We start from the raw sequence: 22,194 nt of genomic DNA, 5'->3' as shown, positions 1-22,194 counted from the left end.
AAATCCTATTTTATACCAGCATGAGGTGAAGGTATTTTGGGAGATACAAACTAGGTTAGTCAAAATGTTCACTTGTAACAGAGAATCTAATTTCCTTCTGTTTCTAACTGAGATTCTGACATTCTGAAGTTGCCAAGTGAGTCTATCTACCAGACTACTGAGGTGGCACAAAGTCACTTTCCCTTCTGTTCTATTAAAAAATTAATCATGAACCAGATTATACAATTATTTATTTTCCTGGATGAAAATCTTATTGAAAATATTTCTACATAAAATTTTAGTTACATGAACTAAATAATTGTTGTAAAATCTTTTGGCTGAGGTTTCTCAATCAGCTCCAACTCTGATGTTGTTATAGCTGCAAAATATTACTTATTAATTCTCTTTCTTCCCCCCATCTGTTTGACTTTGTTTTCCAGAATTACTTCTCTTTTCAAACAGTAAGACAAAAACTGTTGTTGAAGCATCTAACTGCACAATCTGATGTTTCCACAGTTAATAGAAGTGCTAAGAAAAAAAAAAAAAAAGAGACCAGCAAGACTTTAAAGGATTATAGAAATACAGCCAATTATTCTACCCAACTGAAAGGAACTTTAGTCTGCTTCTTTTTAGAAGGGAAATTGCCATTTAAAAGCTAAAATTATGATAAAGATGCTATTTTATTCATTTCAGATTTGTGTATGTGTATATATATGTATCTGGTTTTGGAAGATGAACAAATAAATGTGTAGAATATATTCTATCTGTATTTATAGATTATACTTCAATATGAAAGAATTGCACCTCAGGTCATATATATGTCAGACAAATTTGCTTATACAAAGAAATGCTTTGACTTGAGTGATGGCCATTAATTAAACCTTTACCAGCACACATTTGGTACACTTTAGAGCAAACACATTTATTTCCAGTATAATCAATCATGTCCTATCATCTGAGGCATCACCTTTAGAAGGTTTAAGACAGTCATTGGGTGAAGATTCAGCATTTCCAATACCCAGACAGAGATCTGTAAAATTTGACTTGAAGGCTCACACACTTTAAAAATAAGGCAACAGTATTCTGTCTGAACAGATAGTTTCTTGCCACTTGAGTTTTTTCTGTCAAGATGAAAGGAATTTAGTAATATTTTCTATAGCTTTTGGAAGGCAGGTTATCTCCAATACTCTGGTTGCTCTGAGGTATTGTGGAGGCTGACTAGCAAAGGTATGGTTGACTTCAAGCTTCTCCTTCAATATTTTAAGCAGAATATTTGCTATATTCTTTCAAGGCATTTTAAAAAAAGATTAACAGTATTATTTCTAAGCCTTTGCTCCTTACTAGTAAATCCATTGCCCAAGGAGTTCTTTCATGTATTCAAGAATATATCCATCCTCTCCAGTAAAGCTTACAGCTGTTTTAAGTTAGGAGATGTCCCACAAGAATAGCCTTTATCCTTGAAATACTGGTCTCTTTATTTTGTCTTTCATTCTGATCCTTCAGGAATAGATTTCCTTTTCTAATCAAATCATGGTAAAGTATGGTAAATCAAATCATGGTAGACTAAGAGCTGGTGCATAAAGCTAAAGCTCAAAACTGTATATCATTGTAGTAACAAAAAAATTATTTGCCAACAAATGAAAGTATTTTTAAGATGTTATATCTTCTGAAACACTGTCTATTGATTATATAGTGTAATATAGGATTTTTTGCAGCATTTCAGAATTCTGATAAGATGATTGCCTAATCCAGCACACCAAACCGTGTTCCGGTTCATCGGGACAAATTATAGGTATGCTACAATCACACCCAATATAGTTAAATGGAAAAGAGCTTTGTGATAAAAAAGTATTTTTTACCAAATATATTGCCATAAATGGTTTTAAAAAGTGGGTTTATTAGTCCAGCATGCTATATTTCTAACTTGCAGGAATATAATGGACTAAATCCTAATTGCAGCATCTATAGCAGTAGCAAGTGTAAAATAAATATTTGGAAGTTTGTGATGTGATATTTTTTCCTCAACCTTCATAACCAGTAAAAACTTTTATTTTTGTCAGTTTAAAAGTGTCAGTTTAAAAGCTAATAAAAATGATTTTGCTACCTGAATAAACTGGATACAAATATTATTACATGAAAGAAATAAGGACCCTTACAATGCTCTTTATGTCATACGTATTCTGCTTGCCTTTTGAAGTGGCTTGCTTTGATTTAAAATGTCTATATTGGGTTATAAAACACCTCTGTACAAATAGAGCTGAATGCATTGGGTAGTATATTACAAAAGTTTTTTCTGCATTGTGGTTTGTGAGACCACATTTGCATTCATCATAGAAGTAAAGATTGAGCAGATTAAATTTAAAACCTATTAAGTCAGCCATATGCAATATGAATCTGCTGATGATAATAAGAAAAAATAGCTTTGTTTTTGTTTATTTTACTATATTTTTGTATCTAAAATTCCTTGATTTATACAGCATTAATAAGATCATATTGTTCAATCTTCCTGGGCCATTTTATTCATTGTATTAACAGAAGGAAGCTGATGGCACCTGACATGATTTAGGATTTTATAGTTATAGAATGAATTATGAGGTTACAAAGGGCAATCTGATGAGTTATCATGACATTTCTCTTGTCAAAAATCTAATAGTGCAAAGTTCTTTGGGCTGGTCTGTAACACTGAATATTCTGGGGTTAGATGTATTTTATCTGGAGAAATGACAATTATTTGTGCAAAGAAATCACACCTCCTAGGACTGGAGTCTCCAGGGAAAGATGGATAGACATGGCAAAGCTTCTCTAAAAGTTTAGGACGCAAATTCCTGGCAAATATGGGAAGAAGGAAAGAGGGTAAACATAGTGAAAAGCAGAAGTATTGGGAATTCTAATCATCTGGCCTACTTTGTTCTTTTGCATACTGATGTTTACATGAGAAGAGTCGTTAGACATCCAACATGACTAAATGGATTTTTGGATACTTTAGCAGTGATCTAAAGGCACTTGAACCCAGCTGATGATCTGCACCAGCACAATATCTGCTGAGTCTAGGTTTGCAATCATATAGCAGTGCTAATTATTAATGATACACTACATGTTCCTTAAACTTGCAACCTTTTTGTTACAGCAAATTTCCCAAGTAACTAGTTTTTGTGTTAATAGCCCTTTATAGAAACTTTTTTTTCCCTTTCAGAATCCTAATTCTGCTATTGGATTGTTTCCTTAATCTTTAATCTCTTGGTTTATAAACGTGTACCTGCATAAAAGAATGAAATCTGCTTTGACATTTTGTTTCTTTAGCAGTGATAAAAACAGCTCCTTTAGGTTTTTTATTGACTAAAATTTGTAATTTTTTAATTTTACATTTTTATCCTTTTCATGCTTTACCAAGAACCATAAGCATCCATGCTTGTTGCCTATTTCCCTACATGACAATAGAAAAATCTCTGCAGTTGTTTGCTAGTTCATTTGAAAAAGATGTTATCATAGCAACTCTTTTTTTATTATGCTGTATGTTCTTGACAATACAGTTTTCCCCTGTTTATTTTTTTTTCTTTTTCTGGTTAGCATTTGGTCTAGTTGTCAGCAGTCTCATTTAAATAATTTAACTTCTTTTTCACTTGCTTGTGAGAATTCTTGATTTCATTTTGATACATTTTCTCTAATGCTTTTAATATTGTTTTTTTTTTTCATTAATCACTTTGCATGCAATCATATATGATGTGGACATTTGGCAAGTCAATTCACAAAGCACTGTCACATGAATTATGTATTTTTAGATTTCTGCACATTCCTATTAACCTGATCGACCTCAAACCCCTTTCCAATTTCTAAGGAGTTTCCTTCCATAGCAATACTCTATACTTTGCACCTGATCCAGTCTTTTTATCCAGTAGCCCATTTTAACCCTTATTCTTTACCTCAACCACTAATCTCTAGTTTGGAACTTTGTCAAATACTTTTGAAAATCTGAGTATATTACATCCACTGAATTCCCCTTATCTCTTACAGCAGCAGTATCTTCAAAGAATTCCAACATGCTAGATAAGCATAACAGTTCCCTGCCAGAGTCCTTGCTAGTTATCCTTAATCAAACTATGCTTCTCAGGTGTTTTCCCTACTGCAAAAGCCTGTGTGAAATAGTTTAAATCATTTTCTTCACGAAGTACTATCTACACTTTGCTGTTAAGCCATTTCTGATTACTTCAAATTTAAATCTACAGTTTTCCTTGGCTCCAACTAATTCTGTTTTCCTTGTAAGTGCTATATATGCTACAACAATATTTTTGCTTACATTTTAAATATTATTAAGAATAGATGATTACTCTTTGATTTCTTTGTGGTCTAACCAGATCTGTTTACTGTGAGCTGTGTTTGTCAATTAGACACTTATAAAGTAGTTCTGTTGTTTGTTACATAGATAGTTGCTGCTTTAAAAAATTGCAAAGTGAATCCATTATATTGATGTTGAAATTTTAGTCAAAATTTGAATAAATTTTTGCTCAGTTTTGGACCACTCCTAAATTCACCGCAAATTATGTCAGGAGTGTTCTTCTTTGAAAAACATTAGTAATTTGTGTAAGGAATAACTCTACTTATTATTCATGAACAAAAGTTTATTCAGATCAAGACACCAGTTACCATGTTCTTTATGTTTGCCTCTTATTCCTGTGTATACTGTCCTGGCAACTCTAATCACCAAGTGCAAAAATTATCCGTATATTTTCCTTATTTTGAAATAACTTTTCTGAGACCTGTTATGTAAATGTACATAACTCCCCTGGTAGATACATAAGTATGTGATAAGAAATATGACAATAAATATAAATGAGGGGAGGGGGAGAATGAAAACTTCCCCCCCCTCCCCACCCCACCCAGGCTTAGACTTAAAGAACTTAGGGTATTGCTACATTTCAGTTGTCCAAGTCTTTCTACAACACCAGTCTGTAAAAGTCAGGATTTACTCTGATTATTTTCTTTGTTTGGGTCTCACATTTTTATTCTGTACCTTCTGGAGGGATCAGTAAACACACTAAACAGTGCTCCTGTATGGCAGATCAGAAATACCTTACTGGCTGTTCTTCAGCAGTACCTGTCAAGGAATTAGAATTGAATGGTTTAAGAGTTTCATTCCCTCCCCAGAGCAGTCTGGGGTACAAGGGGATGATTTGTCTTTCCTATTGATGCACTGCTTCTACACTGTTGACTGTGCTGGGGTGAGGTTGTCAACACAATCTCACTACAGACATTTTTGTTCTCACCGGACCCTGCCAGAGTTGCAAAGTTCTTGCTGCAAAGTTGCCAGCCACAATTCTGTAATAGACTGGCACTAGATAAAGCTTAGACAATTAGATAATGGAAATGGCAAGTACTTAATCCTCCCTTCAATCCATATGTATTTCCTTCCTTCTTTCTGCCCTTTGTTCTTTGTTCTGTTCGGTTTCACTAAAACTTTGTTCTTTTTGGTTTCACTAAAAGTTTTCTGCCTAAGCAGTTGCCAGAGACTTTAGCAGACCAACCACTTGAGTCATTGAAGCTGAAGCAAGTACACTGTGGGCTTGTTTCTCAAAAATGGCATGTAACTTTTATCAAGGCTGCAGCTCTGAAGCATTTACCTTACTGTCACGAGGGATGGAGTCTCCTGTGCACAAAAAAGCCTCAAAAGGAATTTCTGCCTGACACAGAAAATTTCCTTGTCCTCCTGCCACCTTCATGTTCTGAATTGCTGTGACTCAATCTGGCTGTTCAATAGTTCTTTTTACATCTGACATGCTTTATTGTTGCTCTTGATTGAGATAACACTAAGTGCCTCTGCTATCAGAAGAAGCCTGGAAATCAACAAGTGGGCTGTAATTTCTCTTGCTTAATAGTGATGCCTAAATTGCTGTTTGCTTTCAGCAGTGCTTAACTGCTGATTTTATAGTGGGAATATTTTTTTTATGATTCTCTCTCACCACTCTCACAGCTAAAAATATTTGCAGGTTATAATAATTTCTCTAACTTTGCAAACTGGTTCCTGGGAATTATTTATATTTGCAGCTCTCTGACAAGCCTATAAGAAGAGATTCAAAAGAGATTTGCCCTAAAAATCATGACTTTACTGTCTATGAAAAAGTTTATGATTTTAAGGGGAAAAAAATCCTTATTTTAATGTGTTTGTAATAATATGGTTATCATTCATTTAAACTGAACAACAACAAAATATTTTAAATATAATAATTAGAAAATAAAATCAAGTGTTTGAGGAATAACTCTATAAGACAATGTATTCCATTTTCTTTTGCTTTTCTTTATGTTCATGGCTGTAATTTTTACCATAGGGAAAACATTCTTTTTTTTTTGTAGAAGATTTCACCACCTCTTGAGCATGTAATTGGTTTTCCTCTTCCCAACATATGTAAGCAAGGTCAATTCATAAATTTCTAGTACTTTGTAGATATCTTGTGGCTCAGGCCTGAGCACTGAGGGAATCAAACTGCAGTGTAATATTGATTCTGTGTGAGTGTATTCTGTCATGGAGAAATACACTTGGTAAAATGTGTAGTGTTCTCTGTCATGGTCTTTGGTGGTTATAACTAAAATGCTGTGCTGCAGCTTTAGTGAAGGTTTCTAAACAATCAGCTGTTAAAGGTTCTATAAAGCATTAAGTTTTGAGCATTGACTGGCAGAATTCAGGGTCAAGAACCTTCTGTTAAACAGTACCTGTATCTGAAATTTGTCCAGATTTTGTAAGGATAAATCCTTTATAATAATTACAGACTTGAAAGTTACTTGTAATTTTTGTGAATTAAAGTGAAAGTTGGGTCTATTAAAGCTTTGTCAAACATCACAAGTTCAGGATATTTTCCAAAAAAAAAAAGATATTGGTCTTTATTTATAACTCAAAACTATGTAATTATGTAAATTACATTTCAGGGTTGAGGATCTTTTTGAAAGAATCTTTTCTTTAGTATCAGTCTCCAGTAACTGGACTGAATGGGGCAGGAGTACATGGCAGAGGAGTATCTCTGTCTAAATACATGTCTTTAGAATCCTCAGAGCACACACACACACACACACACACACACACACACAGACACTGTTAGACTCCTCCTTCTTCCAGCTGGTAAGCATTTTACTTATCATTTTGAAAGCATTTTCTCTGAAAAGAAAAATGAGGATAGGATGACCTCCAAAAAAGGGGGATTCATAAGTACATTCTCTTTCATAAAATATCTTTTTTAAGCTACTACTTAAATAGAGACAAGATCTGCATCATGCTGAGAATGCATATTTCTTGAAATTCATAAACCAGAAAATGCATATATGACTTAAAAAAAATAATCCTACAACATTTTCTGAAAAAAAATTGTTTATAATTTAATCCATACAGCAGAACATAATTTTATTACCTTCTTCTCATGATATACATACACTTCATTTGTCCTTTTTTTTACAATATTACCCTTCACGTTACCCTGCCTGTAGCAGAGCTCTGTATCTTTCCTGTCTTTGAACTGGATCACAAATGAAAATTTCTCCTCCAACCCCCATCAGCATTTTACTTTCAGTATGAGTATTTTAGCTGGGTTCAATTTGCTGATCCAGCTCACTTGATGGCCTTACAGATAGCTGTATTTATGAAAGCAAGCGAGCAGCACAGATGTGGAAACAAGCATAAGGCAGAGACAGGAGAAGAACTGCTTCAACTTGTACTGCTGCAGAGAGAAACAGCTATGGACACACAGCCTGAGTTAAACATTTATGAGGAGCTGTGTGGATATACAGTGCACATATCTCAGATCAGTACAATTTTACTTTCTTTCTTTCATAAAGGACTTGTCATCAATCTTCTGCCAGCAGTAAGTGAAAACAGAAGCTGTCATCCATGCCCTTATACCCTGCAGGCAGCAAACATCAGCTCAGTTTTCTTAAACACCAAGCCTTTCTAGTCTGCTTTTTGATAGCCACAAGTTTTGCTTTGTCTGTCATACTGTCCAACATAAAGATGTGTTAGATTTTATTCCTTCCTTAATTTTAAGGATCCAAAGGACAATGCAGAGTTTTTCTCTGAAATGATGCCCTTCTCTCATCCCAGCTGTGTGTAGTACCTGCTAGGCATAGCAAAACAACTGTAGCTGGATAGCAGTCAAGAAAACTACATTCAGGACATAAAGATCTGATTTAACATATTATGCAAAGCAAAATACAATAGAGCTACAGAAGAAAATGTCAGTGAAACATATGGCTTGACTTTGCAGTTTTTCAGAAAATAAAAGTTTTGCCTCAAGAATTGCAGGCTCAGGCTTTCAGTCTTCATTGTCTAAGATGATTGCATGATATTAAGCATTGTGTTCTTCAGCTCTTCAGCATCTGGATGTAATGAGATGCTTTAAGGAGAGTGTCATTCTTGATGTTCCGCTATAGCTCTAAATTGCTTATTGTCTACCAGTTTGCATTACAGATGTGGGTTTTTGCCTAAAGTAACATTAAAACAAAATATATACTCTTTTTTGTTAGAAAATTCACCATTAGTGTGTGTGGTTTACAGACTTATGCTCCAAATTATGAAATGAGTACATAACAATCTTCATGGGTAATTGAAAAAATAATGGAGTTTTTCTCATGTTTGCCAGACAAACACAAAAGGAAAGATTTTACAAAAGGGCTCTTATTCCTGTTCCAAATTCTAGCAGCCCCAAAAGAATCAGGACCTGATAAATCATAACAGCTATTTTTAGTCTCTTGTGTAACAACCTACTTTGTAGCTTTTAGAAACTTCTAACTCATACATTGCCTTGGTGATCTGCACTGCTTTTTCTGGAGCTGTTAAGATTGAGCTGATATGTACCTTTAAAAATATAGCAGACTTACTAGTTAGTGGTCCATTTCTTTAAATATTTTTCCAGCTTTCTAGAGACTTAAGTATAAACAAAATGGTAATTTTAAGAAGTTATCTTGGTTCTGGCCAGGACAGGGTTAATTTTTTCTGTAGCCAGGAGGGGGCATAACCAGGATCCAGAGGTTATTTTGTACCTCCTCACAGCATTGTCAGGAGCAGGGGAAAGGGAGTCTTTTCTGGGTAGAAGGAGTTCCTTCCTTCAGGTGGAGTGAGCATGGCAGAGGGAGTGGTGGTGATGCCATTTCCATGCAACCATGTGTGAATTGTTTGCTTATCTTGGTACACTTTGTTATTGATAATGTAGCTGTTACTGTTAATTTTTTTTTCTCATTGCTGTTTCCAGTAATTTGTTCTTAGTCCAGCCTGTGATCTTTAAGTTTTGAGCCTCCAGTTCTCCTCTTCAGCCACCCACAAGGGGAGAGACAGAAGGAAAAAGTATTGAATGAGCAGTGCATGATTTCAGTGGGAATGCTGAATTGGGGAATACCATTCCTAAATCATGACAGAGTAATTTGATGCCTTGTCTGAGACTTGAAGGATTGAGATAACAACAGATCTGACCAGAGCAGGTTGGAAACAAATTTGTTCTAAGTATATGTTGTATTAAGTCCAGAGCCACTGGACATGTTGCATGGTTATAGTATCTAACCCTGTATGCGTTTCCAGATATTCCTGTATGTGCCCATCTCATTGCTCTTTTTCAGAGCAGGGAGAGGAATCAGGATTTCTTTGTTGCTGCACTGTGTGATCCCAGCTTAGGATGTGACAACACCAAAGACAATGAGGGTCATTTGGGATGTGTCCTCAATGCTGCTCTCCTGTCCTTACCTCAGGCACTACCTCTGAGTGTCCATTGATGATTGTGCCCAGCCAGTGGGAAGAACAAGAGAGGATGATTTTCCCTAGATTTCCCCCCACTCCGCTTTCCCTCCTTCAGACCTGTTGCAATGGCTTTTGAATCTTTTGAATTTCCTTTGGATATTAAGGAAAACATGTTCTTGTTATTAAATCTCCCAGACCTCCTCAGTGTTTGGAGTCAAGATGGAGACTTCTCTGAGGAGGTTCTTCAGAGATCTCCCCCAATGGCAAATAGTCATGAGTAGCATGGAAAGTGGGAGAAAATGAGTCAGCTTTTGAAGGATTATTCTACTCCAGTGGTTTGGAAGCTCACCCCTGAAAAGCTACAGGACCCTGACTAAGTAGCAGAATATTTGAAAGAAAAAAATCTGTGGCAGTTCCAGAGAGGCAGGAAGTTATGCAGTAATGGCCCTGACTACTATTTGTTGGACACTGCTCATTACTAGACAGCACCCTCAGGGGGAACAGGAGGAAAGCACCATGGTCAATCAAACTACAGCTGAGCTAGAGGAACAAATTGTGACGGTTGGAAGCAGTCACGCCTATACAGAAAAAGAAATCCAAAACCAATTCAGTTTGCTCAGTGAGGGATGATGAAGATGCAGGACCCTCACAACAGGAGGAGGAGGCAGGACCAGATATAATTATTCAATCCCTATCCCTTGGTAAGCTGCAAGATACGCAAAAGGATTTCAGCCACCAGTCAAGTGACCTGGCTGCTCTGATGCTGGGATATTGCAGCCCATGATTTAAAAGCAGATGGTAATGAAGCCAAGCAGCTTGCATCCCTGTCCTGGAATTTGGGTGTTGCCAAGGGGATTGGGAAGAGGACTGAAACCCTCAGCCTCTGGAGGTGGCTCCTATCAATCCTGAGGGAAAGGTATTCTCTCAAGGATGATCCAGTCATGTGCCCAAGCAAGTGGATCTCCGTGGAGAGAGGTGCCCAGTGCCTGAGAGAATAAGCTGTGCTGGAGATAATCTATAGGGATTCCAATAACAAGCAGTCACCTGTAGACCCAGATGAGGTCCAGCGTACACAATCCCTGGGACAGAAGTTTGTGTGGAGTGCACCCTTGTCATATGCCAACTCACTGGCATTGCTGTCAATGAAAGAAGAACAGAGGTGACTTTGGCAATATGAAGACTATCTTTTTTCCTCCCTTAGAATATACTGAGTCCTAATTGTGCCCCCTCCTGAATACTGCAAAAATTAATCCTGTTCTGGTCAGAACCAAGACAGAAGTGAAGACTGAGATCCTGGGTTTGGACCAATATGAATGTCATACTAAATGCAGAGTAGAGAAGGAACACAACTATTGATTTGGATTGAAGTGAAAGTCCATATTTTGCAGCATTCTGTTTGTGTAAATGTGCAGAATAAGGTGCTGCAGAGACAGATATAAGAGAGCTCTCAGGGGATGAGTTTTGAATTTCTGTTCATACAGCAAGATAGGGTGTCAAAACTGTGAACAAAATGCTCAGTTGGAGTGTGATGCTTTATTTCCAAACAAAGAAATATTTATTTTAATTTATTTTGTCTGGTCTTCCAGACAAAAAGTGTTTGGCATTTTCACTGGGCTATGTATAAACCTTATTTTAAAAAAAAGTTTCTGAAATGCTTCTGAAAACTCTGAGGTTGGGACACCTAATTCTCATTGAGAGGGATTAATATTATCAAATAATTTAAAATTCTGATCTGCAATGGCTATACACATGCTGGGAAATTTTACTGTCAAATACACAGGTTCATTCAATGGTGTTGAACGTGGATAGCACAGGACAAAAATCTACATGCATGCTGACCATGTCTGAACATCTATGACTGTTTTCAATTTAAATTGAAATTCAAGATGATGTCCAGGAATTGTCTGAAAGACTGATTAAGGTTAAGATTAAAACTGCATTAATGACCATTCTAACAATTTTACAAACTAGATTCTTTTCCTCCAGTGCCTAGAACTGATCCTCTGTGGAGCTGTTTGTTTTACTAGCACCAGTGTTACAGAATCATAGAATGGTTTGGATTGCAAAGGACCTTTAAAACTCATTTAGTTCCACCTCCCCTTCCATGGACAGGGACACCTAGATAAGATTACTCAAAGTCTCATCCAACCTGATCTTGAGCACATCAATGGACAGGGAGTCCACAACTTCTCTAGGAAACATGTTCCAGTGCCTCGACACCCTTGTAGTAAAGAATTTCTTCCTAATACCGAATCTAAATCTATCCTTTTTCATTTTAAAGTCATTCCCTCTTGTTCTGTCATTATGTACTCTTGTAAAAAGTCCTTATCCATATTTCTTGTAGGCCCTCTTTAAGTATGGTAAGGCTGCTCTAAGATCTCCTTGTGGCCTTCTCCTCTAGCAGCATAACTCCTGCTCTCTCATCCTGTCTTCAAAGGAGAGGTGCTCTGGCCCTCTGATAATCTTCATGGCCCTCTCTGATCTTGGTTCATAAGGTCTGTGTCTTTCATACTTTCGGGGCCCTGGAGCTGAACACAGTACCCCAGGTGGGATCTCACAAGAGCAGAGTGGAGGGGAAGAATCTTGTTCCTTGACCTGCTGGCCATGCTTCTTTTGATGCAGCCCAGGTGCAATCAGCTTTCTGATCTGCAAGCACAAATTGCCCATTCATATTCAGTTTTTCATCCACCAGTACCCCCCCAGCTGTTCTCTGCAGAGCTGCTCTCTATAATATAAATTGTCTCAGACAACAAGTCTAGCCAACACAAAGAATGGTTTCATTAAGGTATCTTTTAGGAGATGGTATTTTCAAAATGTATTTGATATTTGCCTTGCAATTTCAATTAGAAGTTTGTTCAAACTTATGCACTCTGTATTTTGATCAAACTTATGCACTCAGTGATTATGCACTCTGTATAATACTGAAACCAGAACCTACACTGACAACATTTAAAAAGCTTAAAACCATTACTAAAAATGAAATATAACAACTGGTTTGGTGAAGTCATTCTTCAAATTTATGCTGAAAATTTTTATCTAAACTTCTCAGAGTACATACAAATAATCTTTAAAAGAATTGCAAAAATCCTTTCATTGCTCCTTTCTGAAATTACCAATATAAATTAATTGTTGTATTATTTTCCTTAATTCAATGTCCATTCATTATCCAAGCTAAATTTCACTTGCTCTCTTCTTACTCTAGCCTAGCTGTTCTAGTTATCACATTTTTTTTCTGGAAAAATTGTTTCACATTTGCCTACAAAATAACTCCCTTAAAATTAAATGTCAACAGACAACAGTAATTGATAGAAAATACAGGTTCACTGTGTATCCTTCTCTTTTATAACACCTACACTATGAAATTGTATAACAACTAAACCTTAAAATGATGCTTTTATAGCCTAGACTGAGTCTACATCTGTAAAATCCAATTTTGCTGAAAAATACTGCTGCACAATGTAGCATTGGCCTCATACTTTCCTCAGGTACATTTGATAAAGACCCTTAGCATTCCTTCTCAGTAGTATGCTACTTTCACTGATCAGAAACAGTAACATACTGAAAAGTAAAGATTTATCTCAGCTGAAAATAAATTCCATTTATATAAAAATAACATATAGCTACTCTAATAATAAAATTTATTTTATGGTCTATGTATAATTTTTGCTTTAGGTTCAGAATATATACCCTCAGACTTAACAGTATTAGAAAGTATGACTTTAGCATTTGGGGAGTGTGGGAGTCATAGGAAGAAGAATGTAATTACGTGTTATTTCCCAGGTTAAGAAATGAAAATTGAAATTTTCTAGAGAATTTAAAAATACAGAATGTATTTTATAAAGTGTTTTATTCTTTCTTTTTTTTTTTTCCTTAATCCTTTTTTTTTTCTTCAATTTATTTTTCTTGGTTGAAAGAAGGAAAAGAAGTGGCTGTGTGATGAGAGGTGATACAGGAAAATCAATTCTGTGGGACAGACATAAAAAAGCTTTTCATCTCATCAAATCCATAGGACAAAGAATAGGAAAAATGTACCCTTTTAAAGACTTCAATATGTCAGATTTTCTATGTTGTTGATATTTCTGGCAAGTATCTTAAAACAATCTATATGGGAAATATCTGTCCCTTTTTTAAAGGTCTTTTCTAACTCCAGTTAGACAGTTAATAGTTCACAGGAAACAACATTGAGTGACATTACTAACGTCTCTTCAGAAATAATTGAACATTTAACTCTGGAAAATATAATGGTCAGAGGTATATGCTTTCAATGGGAAAATGTTTGGATAAGGAGTTCCAGGTTATATCCAGAGGGAACTCAGTTTGTTTCCAGGAATATGAACACATATGTGGTGAATTGACCTGGACTATCTTTCAGGTGCCTACCCAGCTGCTCTATCACTCCCCCTCCTCATTAGGGGTACAAGATAGAGTGAAAAGCTCATAGGTTGAGACAAAGACAGGGAGATCACCTACTAATTACTTGCCAATTACTATCAAGAGTAAAACAGACTGAATTTGGGGAAATTGGAGCTTTTGCAAAATCATGAAATTACTAGATGATACAAATACAGAATCATTACTCACACTACGTTATTATACTGGAACTAGCTAAAGGAAGTACAAGATTGGCTTGAAATATTTTTAAAAGGTATGTATTTTAGGCAGCAAGTGGGGAAATGCTGGAATTTGTTGCCACAGGTAATTACAGAGACAAACAATACCTACAGATGAAAAAATGGATTACACCAACTCAAGAATTATAATTATATAAATAAGGTTTAGAAAACTATGTGCCTTCTAAGGCCCTTAATCCAATGGCCAGTGGAATGAGGGTAGCGTTCACTTTGAGGGCCTCAGGAGATGGTTGGGTTTATGTAGATTTCATTAATAGCATCACCTATTCTCACTCCTCTGGGCAGAGCAGACCACCTATCTGATGCTGTTAGGGCACTTTTAATGCTTGTATGTCTGTCATTGAACATTCATACACTTTTGTTCCTAATTCAGAAAGAAAAACAAGCAAAATATTATCATCTATGTAAATTCCCTTTTCCTCAACCCAGCCACACATATATCTATCTTCTTAGAAATATTTGAGAAGAAATTGGCTGGTAAATTTCAGGAATATTTGAAACAGAGAACTAGCTACATCACAGGTTGTTTTGTTTTTTTGGGTTTTATTTTGGTGGTGTTTTGTTGATTTTTTTGGTTTTATTTTTTGGTGGTGGTGGTGTTCAGTAATTCAAGCCATTGCACATCTTTGGTTTAGTCTGCTCTATTTATTTCTGGTTCATCTTTTACGACATAATTTCTGTTCCAACAATGGCATAGAGACAAGGGGATACTTTATAATAAACATCTGAACTGAATTGATATGTGGCTGAAATTCCTGGGGTTTGTATATGTCTATAACCATAGCTTCTAAACACAGGAAACTGTCTCTTCACAATGACAGTTAATTCTGATGAATGGTTAGAAAATGGCTTGGATGATGCATGTGATAATGTTACTTCATAGTAATTTGAAATAGCACAATAGTCCTATTAACAAGTGATTCACATGAGCTGGAGGCTTTTTGTTGTATTTACAACACAATAAACCCCTACTTCTCTTCAAATAGTGATGTTCATTGCAAATCATTGTGCTAGTGTTTATATTTTAAGTTTCTCCTTTATTAATTGTCTCTTTCCATACTTGCCCTTTTATATCTTGTCTAACACAATGGAATTATTGTTGCTGACAGTGACTTAACCACAGCTGCAGTCAACCTGCTGCTGTGATGATTGGACTGCAAATGTGGACAAGGACTACGGTCAGTGATATTTTTTTGAGGAAGTCTTGGGTAATGGCATAATCACTGACCTTTTTCCTGTTCTGTAGTTGCAGTTAATGGTTAACTGCATCTGTACCTGAAACTCACTCTTCTGCAGAATAGAATAAAATATGTAAAGTTGATGAGAAAGAACGTTTGTAGCCTGTACACAACTTCAGTAACAAGTATCTTTTTTTTACTTATTTTTTCCTCCAAGTGATTGCTGGGAGGTATAATATGTCCTAAAAATGAGAGGCCTGTAATTAGCTGATGTTCAATTTAGAAGATGTTGATTCATGACAGAATAGGGATGTTTACTCCACCCTTAATTCCATTAGAAATCAAAGGGATCTTGAAGAATATATAAAGGACAAAAAGACAATTTTATTTAAAAAAATTATTTCAGAGCTGTAATACTAGAAGGAAAATAAAAAATTGTGATCCTTGAATAATATTTTGAACTGATGTGACTTGCTTAAAGGCTCTTTGTCTGCAACAAGCAGTTTGTCTAACAATTGGTGTGCAATTAATTGCCAAAACAATGTCTCAGCCATACCCTCTCTGTGTTCAGTTTCTCATTGTGCCATTGGATTGTTCTTGACCTCAGATAACTCATATTGAGTCATATGCTCACCTGACCGTTGAATTACATGACCTCTGACTGGTCAGTAAAAAATCAGTTACATCTTCCAGTTGTTATTGCAGTGCATTTTGTCTGTTAAACCAATTTAATGCCCTATATTACTCCATAACTATGTCTCAACTACACAAAAACTGATGTTTTAATTTTAGAAGCCTGGATCTTTTAATTCCTCAGGAGAAGTCTTATCTGAATATACAATATTAGGTCTCTTTTGCAGAAACATCTTTCCACAGTTTCAAAGTTATTGAGTGAGCCTTTATCTGAGACACAGGATGCTGGAAAGGAAAAAAAAAAAAAAAAAAAAAGAAAGATTGAAACTGTATGGTCACAAAGCTAAAATAAGAGTTTGATCCAGACATTTCAGTTTGATTTTCTTCCATTATGGAAAGCAGTGTATATGAGTGTGTTTGTGTTTAGTGCAATAAAGGAAAAAAAAACAGAAAGTAGGAAAAGGAACATTTATCTTCAGGGCAGATGATTTAGCCAAAAAAACTACCACTCCTTCTCTCTGAGTACAAAATATTACAAATATGTTCTCTTCACCCACAACTTAAGCTCATAACTTGAATTCATACTCCTTGAGACCAGCAGAATGCAGAGCTTTGGGCGCAGTAGTGATTTGACCCATTACAGTCACCGCCATCATGGTGGAGAGTGACAATATTCAAGGATCAAGGAACACATTTTAATATTTGCTGTGATCCTCTGTGAAGTTGTACCGTGCTGCAATTGTGGTCTATCACCAGGACCAGAACAATTATGAAAACTGCCATATTCATGGCAACTGAAGTACAATAAGGCAGAGAATGTTGTGGCCCTACCTCCAGATCAGAATTTAGTCCATGGACTCTTGGCAACATATTTTGTCATCTTCAAACCTCTGTCACATACTTTGGTGCCCTCTCCTTTTCAGCACCTTGTTCTAGAACTGTCATCCCTTGGATTTCTCCTCTCCCATCTCCCTAAATACCAAATTTTTCTTATATACATATCTCTTTTATCTTCGCATGATCCAACTCAGAACTACAAGCATCATTTATTTTGTATTTACATCTTGCAACTTGCTATTGGCTTTACTGTTGCCCTACTTACCATCGCGTTCAGCTACACAAGCTCTTATTCTTGTAAAAAACAAAGATACAGGCTGAAATCATTAGAAAAAAATCCTTTACATGAAATTTTTAAAAAAGCAATGATGATGGAAAGCCAACACTAATAGTCAGAGTGTTTCTTAAAACAAATATTCATGGGCTTTACATTAGCATATACAATTGTGGTATTAAAGTCTTGTTATCAAATAATTTGCATTAAAATCTTGAGCCTGCTGTGCCTAGATAAAAATACAGGTTGATTAACACTTAATGCTTCTGTTAGTCTTTCTTGCTCATTAACATCCATGTATTTTCCTTTTTTCTTTTTCTTTTTCTGAAGAAACATAAAAGATTAGTATTTTATCAGTGAGTGAAGGTAAGACTAATTCAGAGATTTGGCCACTGCTATAGCTGCATTCAATGAATCATGGTAATTCAGCAATAGCTACAATTCTTCCATGACAACTGCTCAAGTACAAACCTGTCATTAAGAAATCTGCATGTACATAGAGTAAATATACATAAGAATTTACTAAAGTGCTGTGGGTTTTCTTTAAAATAAGATGATAAAAAATACAAGATATGGAAGAATATTTCTTGTTGTTATTTCTTGTGCAAAATGAAAGGCTGAGAAAACTGATGTGTTCCACCAAGAAAATATTGAAAATCATACACCTCCCTTTCTCAGTAGTTTTAGGCAAACATTATTTCATTTATTACAAATAGAATCTCAAACCTTCACATTTTTTACCCCCAAAAAAGGAGAAAAACAGCAAATCCGAATTTCTATTTATTTTTCCCATACCAAATACTTTGACGGGGTTCCTTATGTTTAGGGGTCCACACCCTGGAGACTTGCAATATTTTTAAATACCTTAGAGGTCCTTAAGCAAATGACTGTACATATGACAAGTAAAGTTTCTGTAGAATATAACATCTGACTTTTAGAAACCTGAGAAACATATGCTGTTTCTAATTGCAGAAACTTGTCTGTAACATTCACAGTAACCTTGTGAATCAGGACCATCACCTCTTCAGGCATGAATGTAAGCCTTTGGGCTATGGGCTCTGGTCTTGCATCAGACTAGATGGTTATCTTTGTCTGGGTAGCTCTTCATCCCTTTTCCACCTGGGATTACTATTCCTGTAACTGTAAAAATGTGGAAGATCATGTGTTCAGGCTTTAGCTGGAGCAGTTCTGAGCTGGGAGTATTATACTCAGTTGTCATTACTTACAGTTTAATACACTTGACTGTGAAAGTGCAGCTCAGGACCATCCTTACAACACATACTGGTTTTAACTGCCACAGCTGAGGTAGCTGCCAGCTCCCACTGTGGCTGGAAAACATCCTTGTCTATGAGAACAGACTTGACAAGGCTGTCAAAACACCAAAGAGAACTATGAAACTGCAGGAATACAGCTGCTGGGATTTGGCAGCAGAAATGAAATTCTGGCTGAATAAGAAGATAAATGACACACTTAAAAAATGTGGGAATTAATGAAATCTACTAGGGATATGTATTCACTTATCCCATAAGGATTTTCATGCAAAGCTACCTAAAGATGTTTTACTTTTACATGCATTTGAGAACTGTTATAATATCTTTTCTTGAGATTCTGTAAATCTGAGTCAATCATTTGGATGCTGTAGCATGTCAGGTGCCAAGCCATGGAAAACTACATATGAAACTATAAATCAGACCATCCAGCCAGGTGCACAGTGACACAAGATACCTTCATATGGGTATCTCATGTGCCAGCTCAGTAGAAATGACAATAGTTTTGTTTGTGCTAGATCTGGCCCTGGAAAGTACAAGGTAGAGAGAATTAGTTATTATTCTGGGAATAAAGTTCATTTCAGGCACAGTGTTAGCAATTTGTCTTGTGTCATCTGTATTTGAAGTGTCAGTGTAGAAATACTCTCAGAGATTTTAAATGCAAAGGTGTAATATTCCTATGTTTCCATGACAGAGAAAAAGCCCAATCAAACCTTCAGTTGGCCTTAGATCTAGGCACTGTAAAAGTGACAGCAATTTAGGGCTCAACAGTAAAAGAGGCAGATGGATGAGACTGAATTTACTTTTCCTAAGAAATAGGAGAAATAGTTCCATCTCTAAAAATGAACCCAGTTCAATCAGATAAGGTAGATGCCTTAGTGTCTCTACAGTGCCTTTTGAAATCTCTGTTGTGGTGCTCATGAAACTGATATGCCACAATCATTTGTTGATGTAGCTTAAAAATCAGAGATGAAAGGTTTCCACGTGTTTTCTTGGTTTTCTTGAAAAACAGCTATGAGAGGTGTTAGTAAACACTGCAGACAGTCCTCTACTGCTCCCTGGAAACTGAGGAAGTGCCAGCAATTGCAGTAACCTCTGTGGAGAGTGCATTTTCCAGAAGACTATTGTACCAGAGCTGGAGAATTATGTGGTGGTACAGGGCATTTGCAGCACTTGACTCCAAACTTCGCTTGGGATCAGCTCTTATATCAAAACTTAAACCCACTCCAGTTCTCTAGAAAAGTACAAAATGCACAGTGCTGTTACTCCCCTTAAGGAACTTATTTAAATTTTGACTTGACAGGGTTTGTTAAGCTTCATAACATTCTTGAGATCTTTCTTCTAGCACAAGCATTTAACTTAAACTTTTGTTGAATTTCAATATGGGTCTTTAAGGAGAGCTTCAAGTTTGTTGTTAGGGGATGCTTGGTCACATGTTCGTAGCTCGCTAAATTTATTTATTTTAATTTTTTTCCTTGTGTTTCTGTACAAAAAAAAAGGTTTTATTTCTACAGAATAAACTTATTTTCTGGTTAGCAGAGTGAGAGAATATGGGGTTGGGTCCTTAGCTGATATAAACTACTGGGTTGTATGTTCTTTGTTGCCATAAGTAAAAATGTGTAAAAATGTGTTGCCATGTGTAAAAATGTGTTACTTTATTCACAGTTTTAAGAAAGTGAGATTTTGACCAATGGAATTTAAGGAAATCTGACTCAGAAAAATGAGCTCATTTTGTCCGTTTATTCAAGAGAGAAAGCAAAATCTCTCAAAACCACTTTTCATCACTTTGCTTTCTTTAACATGTCCAGTTTTTCTGCCTCCAAAAACTCATATATATTTTATACAATTGTGTCTTGGTTCTGAAGTTTTTGAGATCTGTTTTGAAAGGAAAGTTGGCCTATATTTAAAGGTAAGAAATGTATATTATCCTATGTTTCAAGAGGGGTTTGCTACAGCAAAAACAGCTGCTCTTCAGTTCTCTTTGTGCCTCTTTAAATTTACCAGCTCTTCTTGTAGCCACATCATCCTATAACTCAGTGATGGGTGTTTCAGAGTGGAGAGTCAGTAGCATTAAACAAAAGGTGACTGGGGAGAAGAGTGGTGAAGATGGAGGGGTTTAGTGAAAAAGAAAGGCATGAGGAATAGGACAGAAGGAGAGCTTGCCTCGTAACATCTCTTACAACAATTCAAACACGACTGAGAATTTTTTTGTGAGATTCATGCCTTGTTCCTTCCTACAAAAGCACCACCATGTCTGGGTTCTCTGTTTCTCCTAATCACTTTCATTTTGCTATCATATATAGGTTGAGCAGCAGATACATGTGATGTCTTCAAGTTAGGGCTTTTCGGGTGGCTAGATCATCAAATTCCCAGAGGATAATTTTAAAGGAAGTTCATTGAGTTACCAGCAGCATTTTCTTGCCTCGTTCAGTCAAATGAATGTAGTTCTATGGTGGTTGTTCTTGACAGTGTCAAGGGACTCTCTTTTCAAATACCATAAATTAATGTGAATTTTTGTAGTCATTGACAGTTGACAAAGGCTAGCATATTTTGTGCATTTTAAATTATACTAGCTTGATTTAAGTTAGTATTTTTCAGGAACTGCTGTCACAAAATACAGATTTCCTATTTGTGTAATATCTTAGTGAAAGAAAAATCATTTTAGAATGATTTATGAGAACATGTTTTTTCAAAGTGATTACTTGAGCAGTAGATCTGTGTTTTCACTTAAGTCTGCACTAGAAATGTAAAGGAGAGCATGGATAGACAGGAATTTTTATCTTATTTTCTTCATAACAAGAAAATACTTAGTATTTTAAAAATGTAGGTAGTTTTGGAAAAGTCAGTTTAGAAACCTGATGGAAAAAATTATCATTTGTCTTTAAGGAGAACTACTTCTGGTGGGAGAATTGGTTGTTGTTTTTTTTTCCTTCAAATCAGTCCAAGCTTATGACAATTTGATTACAGTCAGGCAGCGATGGGAAAATATACCACATATAACTGATACATAAGCCAGAAGATGAAAATGTATTTACATTTTTTTTAAAACCACTTTCTGTGGTTTGGCATACTTAGGTTATACTTGTGAGGGTTTGATGTTTTAGTATAGTGGTGAAAATGTAGTGTATCTTTCTTCAAAGGATCAGTGGAGGTGCCCAAATTAGGTGCAAAAGGACCCATAATGCTCGAGAAGTCATTGGGTCCTTTTATGGGTGAGTTTAAGTCCACACATCATTCTAATAACCATTTCTGAAGGTGTTGTAGGAGTATGATCTTTCTAAATGCTTTTTAACCTAAGCTGCTTGATTAGGTGTCCTAAAACTGGCCCATGGAATATCATCATGGCAGTGTACAGGCAAGGCAGGCAATCCAAGGTAAGCAAATACCCAAATACTGCTGGGGAGGGAGGGAAGCCCTATAACTCTAAATGAGACTGCCCAACTCAACTGAAGAAAGATATATGTTATTTTTAGCTTTAGAAAGAGGTTCATATTTATTTGTTTTTGTTCTATCCCTCAACTAGCAATGAGGAATGCAGAACACTGCATGCAGCTTTTGCATAAGCTAATCAAGAAATCCATCCTTGAGTCTCTCATTTAAATTGCATGAAAACTGGAGTGAGAAAGCATTGGGGAAGAGGAGGAAGAAATGTTCTGCTGCAAATGAACCCAATTTATAAACAAGATAAATT

The sequence above is a fragment of the Vidua chalybeata genome, chromosome 3 (genome assembly GCF_026979565.1).
Source record: "Vidua chalybeata isolate OUT-0048 chromosome 3, bVidCha1 merged haplotype, whole genome shotgun sequence".
In the NCBI taxonomy this organism is placed as follows: Eukaryota; Metazoa; Chordata; class Aves; order Passeriformes; family Viduidae; genus Vidua; species Vidua chalybeata.
Note: the sequence above shows the minus strand (reverse complement) of the source record.